This window comes from Furipterus horrens, unplaced genomic scaffold (assembly GCF_987537825.1).
Source record: "Furipterus horrens unplaced genomic scaffold, mFurHor1.1.pri manual_scaffold_17, whole genome shotgun sequence".
In the NCBI taxonomy this organism is placed as follows: domain Eukaryota; kingdom Metazoa; phylum Chordata; class Mammalia; order Chiroptera; family Furipteridae; genus Furipterus; species Furipterus horrens.
The window spans coordinates 54,191,005-54,198,241 of NW_028327187.1; the positions used below are offsets into that span (position 1 = coordinate 54,191,005).

General features: G+C 41.3%; 1 protein-coding gene across 1 annotated transcript in view; it reads left to right on the plus strand.

Annotated features, from left to right (window-relative positions):
- Nucleotides 1–5,390, plus strand: part of RBM41 (RNA binding motif protein 41) — a 155,676-nt gene extending 150,286 nt beyond the window's left edge. The window contains exon 9 of the mRNA XM_090264830.1: nucleotides 3,378–5,390. The gene's annotated coding sequence lies outside the window, so the exon portion shown is untranslated. The remainder of the gene's footprint in view (nucleotides 1–3,377) is intronic.
- The last annotated feature ends 1,847 nt before the right edge of the window (nucleotides 5,391–7,237 follow it).

The window sequence follows — 7,237 nt, forward strand, 5'->3', positions numbered from 1 at the left end:
AAAGCTAAGGAATATTTTAACTGAATACAGAATTCTAAATTGACTGTATTTCTCTCAGTACTTTAAATATGCTGCTCCTCCCTCTTAAAGCTTGCATTATTTTCAATGAGAAATTTACTGTCAATTCTTATTTTTATTTTCTGTAAGAATGTATCTCTGGATGTAATGTGTTTTCTGTATGCTTTTAAGAATTTATCTTTATCATTGGTTTTAAGAGTTTAAGATTTGCCTTGGTGTGTTTTTCTTCATATTTCTCATGCGTGAGATTCATTGAGCTTTTAGGATTTGTGGATTTATAGATTTTATCATATAGTTTCTGTTATTCTTAAAATACTTTTCTGGCCCTTTCTTGAACTCTAATTATACATAGAACAGGCTGCTTTAAGTTGCCCCACAGAACTCATTGTTGCTCTATTAATTTTTAAATCCTTTTCTCTGTTTTATCATGTATTTTTCCATTCCTATGTTTTCAAGTTTACTAATCTTTCATCTGAAATATATGATCTATTAATATTATTTAGGATGTTTTTATCTCAGAAATATGTTTTTTGAAAAAAATTACTTTGGATATTCTATGTCTTTTAACAGTCATTCTTCCTTCTACCTTTTTGAACATATGGATTATAGTAATAATAGCTCTTTTCATGTCTGTATCTGATAATTCTATCATGTTTCTTTAGTGTGCCTTAAAATTGATTAATTTCTATCCTCATTATGGGTTGTATTTTCATGTTTCTTTTCACGGTATTTTCTTATTAGATGTCTGCCATAGCGAATATTGTTGATGGTTGCTGATTTATTTCTTTAATATTTTTAAACTTTGCCTAGGCTGATGTTAAATTACTTGAAAGTCACTTGATCCTTTTGAAACTGACTTTTAAAATTTGTTGGGTAGGATCAGAGCAGCTTTTAGTTTAAAACTAGTTTCTACCCACTACAGAGGTAATACCCTTGTGGGTACTAAACCTGATGCTCATTAATCAGGGAGTTTTTCACTCTGGCTTGAGAGAATACAAACTATTCATCACCTTGTGTGAGCGCTGAGGATTGATCTTCCTACTCTTTTCCATTGTTTTTTTCTATCCTTCTAGCTTCAGGTGGTTTCCTCACATGAATGTACTAATCAGTAATCAGCTAAAGATTTAAGGGAAGCTCTCTGCAGATCTCCAGAGTGCTCACCTTCTCTCCTTTCTCTTTTATTTTCTTTCTCCACTTCACACCAACTTTCTCATCTCCAGTACTCTGCTTTGCAAATTCTAGATGTCTTGCCCTTCTTGAATCCTCTGTATTCTCAACTCAGGGATACTATCAGGCAGTACCTGGGGACAATTGTAGGGCTCATCTTTCTTTTTCTTCCTTTCTCTTGTAGATAAGTGCCCTGCCCTGACTATTTTTCAATGCCTGAAAATCATTCTTTTATGTTTTGTTCTGTTCTATAGTCCTTTATGGTGGAAGTTCACATCTGGCCAGAAACCTACCACTTTGTCCTTTGTTTGTTTTTTGTTTTTATATTAAATTTGTTTAAATTGTCTCAAAAGATCAGTAGCATCACTTGGTCAAGTTGTTTTTATTTTTAAAGTACCAATCATAAAATAACTAACTGTCAAGATGTTTTAGAAGACAATGTACTTATTTGCTAGAGCTTCTATATTCGTCGTCGGCAGCCGTCCGTCTCGAGAGACGATGGTGTAGCTTCTTAAGAGTCTATCTGCACCGCCGAGAATGGTTGTGCAGTCCGACTCGGGAGTGACACGGTATCTGTCTCCTCCCGTGTTGAATCGACATCTTGCGATGACGCTGGAGTGTCCTCTCCAGTGGAGCTGAAGCTACAGAGCCTGGGCAGGGTGATATGGAGGGTCTGCTGTTGCCCACGCAGCAGACCCCCCCTCTCTTCGCAGCTGAAGGATCCAAGGGAAAGACGGAGTCAATACAGCTTGGCTTCAGGTGCGCCGCAGGAGTTGCTGGTGTTGACTACAACGTCAAACCGCCTTAGGGACTCCGGCTCCGGATTTTCTGTCGGGGTTTACTCCCTTAGCCTTTCCCCTGAAGAGGTATGCCACAAGGCAGCGGAGGTTTTTTGGAGTCAGAGTTTTCCTTCTCTGATGTGCCCTGACTGGAAGATCGAACCAGCGACACTTAGCTCGCAGGCCGACGCTCAATCCACTGAGCCAAACCAGCCAGGGGGTAGAGCTTCTATATTAAAGTACCACAAACTGAGTGGCTTAAACAACAGAAATTTATTTTCCCACAGTACTGAAGACTGGAAGTCCAAGATCAAGGTGTCAGCAGGGTTGTTTTTTTCTGAGACCTCTTTCCTTAACTTGTTGATAGCCATCTTCCCCCTGTGCCTTTACACAGTGCTTCTTCTATACCTCTCTGTGTCAAAACTTCCTCTTATAATGATACAACTTGTATTGAATTAGGGCCCATAATAAAGATCTCATCTTAACTTACCTTTTTAAAGACCTGATCTACCAACTCAGCCACATTCTGAGGTACTGGAGGTTAGGACTTTAATATATAAATTTGAGGGAGGCACAATTTAGCCCATGATAAGAAATATCATAGTGCCCATTCTAAAGTGGATTAAGCAGTAGTGCAATACACTTATTATATCATATAACAAAAAGTACATATATGAGGTTTTCTAGGCTGGTGCAGTGTTTCAATGGATTCATCAGGGATTCAGGTGTTCTCCTTCTTTAAGCTTTGTCATCTTCAGTATATCATAGGTATGTATATTCCTTCAATGGTTGCTACAGCAATTCCACCCATCATACACATAATGACCACTTTCAACAAAGAAGAAAGGTGTTTTCTACAAAGCATGATTTTATAAGAGTGAATAATATTCTCTAAAATGTCATCAATTTGCATTACATGCTCATTGTATATCTGCAAATGATGCTAGAAAAAATGAGTATCTGATATTTTGATCTGTATATCTATGCCAGCAAGGGATGTAAGTAGTGGTTGTTGGGTAAGAAACTGACATAATCTGCTACAAACTTCCAGAAAACAAGTGATCAACAAAATACTTATTTCCATCTAAAACTTTTACAATATATGGTTATCATTAACTAGTTTTACACTTAAACTTCCATGGCTAAATTCAAACTATCTTCAATAAAGGGGTCAGGACTATCTCTAGCTCCTAAAGTATAGGACAATTTTTTGAGTGAGAAATAGCCAAATTCTTAGGGCTTCTTCCAGAGGCTGGGTCTGTGGTGGGAATCAACTCTGTGGTCATGGCAACATGTCAATGTTTGAACTAGGAGTCAGACATAGAGTAAAAGACAATGTACAAAATGCAAGCTAAAATTACTGATCAAAGGAACTACATATGCTAAGAGAAACTATATATTCTGTCTCCATAGAAATAAATATTTTGCAAAGGATCCAAGATGGTGTAGGAGTAACTGGAAGCTACACTAACCTCCTCCCAGGACCAATCTGGAATTACAACTATATTGTGAAGAAATCACCCAGAATAGCCAACTGAACAATAGCTGGAGAGAAGCCTTATAATCATGGACAGACAGAAGAAACCACTTCACCACAATGTGACTGGTACAGTGTGTGGAGGAGATTCGAGAGGGCTGGCTGGGTTCCCACAAGTGGAAGTTGAAGTGCCAGAGGGGTATTTTAGTAGCTGGGAAGTCCCCCAGAGAAGTGTAGGGACTAAACCCAAAGCTGGGCTCCCCAGCCTACAGAATCAGAGATGGAAAGGAATCCACAAAACATCCAGCTATGAAAAGAGGAGGGTTTTCTGCATGCCAGGCAAAGATGGCTGGAGTCAAGAGAGCATCTTAAAAGGCCAACACATAAAATTTTGTTTGGGCTTTGGCAAAGGGGATAGCAGAGTAAACTAGAGATGCTGTAGGAGAGTTTGGGGAAGGTGGCTTTGGGGAGTGAACTAAGGAAGCAGCTGATAGAATCCACATGTTGAATCATCACTCATACTGCAGGAGCCATCTTGTTCATGCAGACCACTCCCTTCAAAGTGGAATTTGGGAGAGGAAGATGGTGGAGAAGTGAGGGGAGGCTGCGCTCTTAGGCTCCCGAGACCCGTCTGTAGTTTGGGCTAATTGCAGACAGAACATCCTAGTGAACAGCTGGACACTGGCGGGAGTCGAGCCTTGGCACTGCTGGATTAGAGAAAAACATCTGGGAGTGACCTGTTTACTGAGGATAGTGGAGGAAAAAGGGACTAAACAGGATTCCTGACTGGGGTGACTGCCCGAGCTGCAGCTGGAAAAACACAAAGGCTTTTTGGCGACCACAGGCTTTCCCAGAGGGGAGTCAGGAGGAAAGCAGATCTCTGCCCGCTGGCAGAGACGGGACTCGACCAGGTGGCATTGGCACTTGAAGATGGGAGACAGCGTGCTGCTGAGCAAGTGAAATCGTAATTTTTCCTTTGTAGTTTTCTCTTGTGAACTGCGGAGAGGGGGGCGAAGTTTGGGGGTGATAGGACATTCTTGAGGAACGCAGGTGCAGAAGTGCATTCGCCCACTCCCCAGCCCTCCCTTTGGGTCGTGTGGGCGCGCACAGGGAAGTGCCTTCATTCACTGGCCCAGGTGCATGGGGCTGCGCGTCCAGGTGCCCCTCGGAAACACCGCAACAGACATAAGATCAGTGCCCCGACGGGCACAGGAAGGGCCCACTGGACACAGAGACGACCGTGGGCAGTTGCCCCTGGTCAGCTCCAGTGGGCGCCAGGCCGGAGCGCAGAGCACTTGCTCAGGCTCTGCCCGTGCCTGCCCAGGTGGGTGCGGGAACAGTGGGCAGCTGTGGCGCGTGAACAGCGGGCAGCAACGACTCACAGACACTCATTTCCACTGTGCCCAAGTGCCTGGGGCCCTGCCCTAAGAGGCGAGAGACCAACTCCTGGAATGTGGTGTGGCAGGCCTGAGGCAAGCTCTCCGGCAGCCTTGTGCGTGCACAAGTGCACGAGCGCAAAAGCACCTCGCTGGTTTCAATAGGCGCCAATCGCTCACTTCCACTGTGCCCAAGTGTCTGGGGCCCCACCCTAAGAGGTGAAAGACCAACTCCTGGAATGCGGCATGGCAGGCCTGAGACAAGCTCTTGGGCCACCTTGCATGTGCACAGGCGTGCGGGCAAGGGCACCTCAGCTATCTCCAACAGGCACCAAAGGAATGTGCTGTGCGAGCGCAAACCACTGCTGCAAGGAGCAGGGACCTCTGACCCGACTCACTAGACCAGCTGTGGACACAGAAAAACAAGACGACACACAAAGGCTGAACTGAGTTAAAAGAGAATGGGAAGAGGACAAAGAAGAGACGGAAGGGAGAAAAATAAAAAAAATTATATTTCTAATTTGTCTCACACAATTTCTCCTTCTCATCCTTCCACTTTAATTGTTGTTTATTTGTTCATGTGTCTAGAGTAGCCTCCCTTTCACTCTAAATAAATAAAATACAACTACTACATGAATCCAATACTATACAAAACCACTTTCCTACTATATTCTGCATTCTTCCTCCTTTCCTTTTATAGTTATTAACATACAATGTAAATATTACCTACTGTCTTGCACAGTCTCAACTATTATTAATCTATCATTCCCTATCTCAAAAATTATATTTTTCCTCCCTAAAAACAACTCTATTCTACCTATATTACAAAAGCTCTAATCACTCTACATTTCTATTAATACTGGTATATTGGCTGACGATAGCAGGATAGAGGGTGGGGAATATTTTTGAGGGTGTGGGTCTCCTGCCTGGGCTGTGTGCTTATGTTTTTAACAGCATCTCCACAAAAGACTCAAGGCAAAGTGGATAGAGTGACTCTCAATCAACGAGCCAGAAGGAAGATCCTAACAAAGAGCATCTGAAATATAACCAGACAGCATAAACAAATGACATAAAAGGTAACCCAAGAACATCAGGCTCAGGAGATCAAAGAAACTGCAACACTGAAACCCCCAGATCTCCTAAAAAGAAACTCATACCACAAAGGTGGGAAGTCAAAGCACACAAACCCAAAAAACAAACATAAACAAGAAGAATCCAACATGGTAAGACGCAGAAACAACCTCTCAATGAAAAGAAAAAGGAATCCCCAGAAAGAGAGGTACATGGAATAGACATAGCCCTAGTGTCAGATACGGAATTCAAAACAATAATGGTGAAGAAGCTCAATATACTCGACAACCTTAAAAACAACTATGAGAACCTCCAAGGAAGTTACCAAGAGCTCCAAGAAAATTACAGGGAACTTGCAGAGAACTACACCAGCATAAAAAAAAAAAAGACATAGAAACTATCAAAAAGAATGAGGAAGAAATGAAGAATGTAATCTCTGAACTGAAAAACACAGTAGAATCAGTCAAAAGCAGACTAAACGAAGCAGAAGATTAGATTAGTGAGATAGAAGATAACGTAGAAAAAAATTCCCAGACAATACAACAAAATGAAAAAAGATTGAAAAAGTATGAAGATGTAATAGAATTACAGGATAGCATAAGGTAGAACAATATCAGATTCATTGGAATTAAAGAGAGATCAGAAGAACAAGGAATAGATAAACTGAAAGGAGAAATAGTGACAGAAAAATTTCCCAAGCTGATGAGATAAAATGTTATGCAAGTCCAGGAAGGACAGAGAGTTCCAATAAAGAGGAATGCCAAAAAACCCACTCCAAGGCACATCATAGTTAAAATGGCAACATTCCAAAACAAAGAGAGAATCCTCACAGAAGCAAGAGAAAAACAGCAAATAACATACAGGGGAACTCTGATAAGGCTATCGACCGATTTCTCAACAGAAACATTACAAGCCAGAAGGGAATGGTCAAAAATATTTCAAGCAATGGAAAACAAAGGCCTACAACCAAGAATACTCCACCCAGCAAGGCTCTCATTCAAAATGAAAGGTAAAATAAGGAGTTTCTCAGACAAAAGAAAACTAAAAGAATACATCTCCACAAAACCAGCATTGCAAGTGATACTAAAGGGAATGTTCTAAGAAAAAAGAAGACAGAAAGAAAAAAAAAAAAAAAACAGTAGAGGAACAGAGATACAAAGGGAAATGAATAAATACATGTCAATAATAACCTTAAATGTAAATGGATTAAATGCTCCAATTAAAAGACATAGGGTAACGGAATGGATAAGAAAACAGGACCTGTTACAGAAACAGGGGAGTCCAAAAATCCCCAGAGTTTGCTGCTGGGGGATGGGGAGAAGGAAGCAGCTTTCAGAATGCCTCCACAT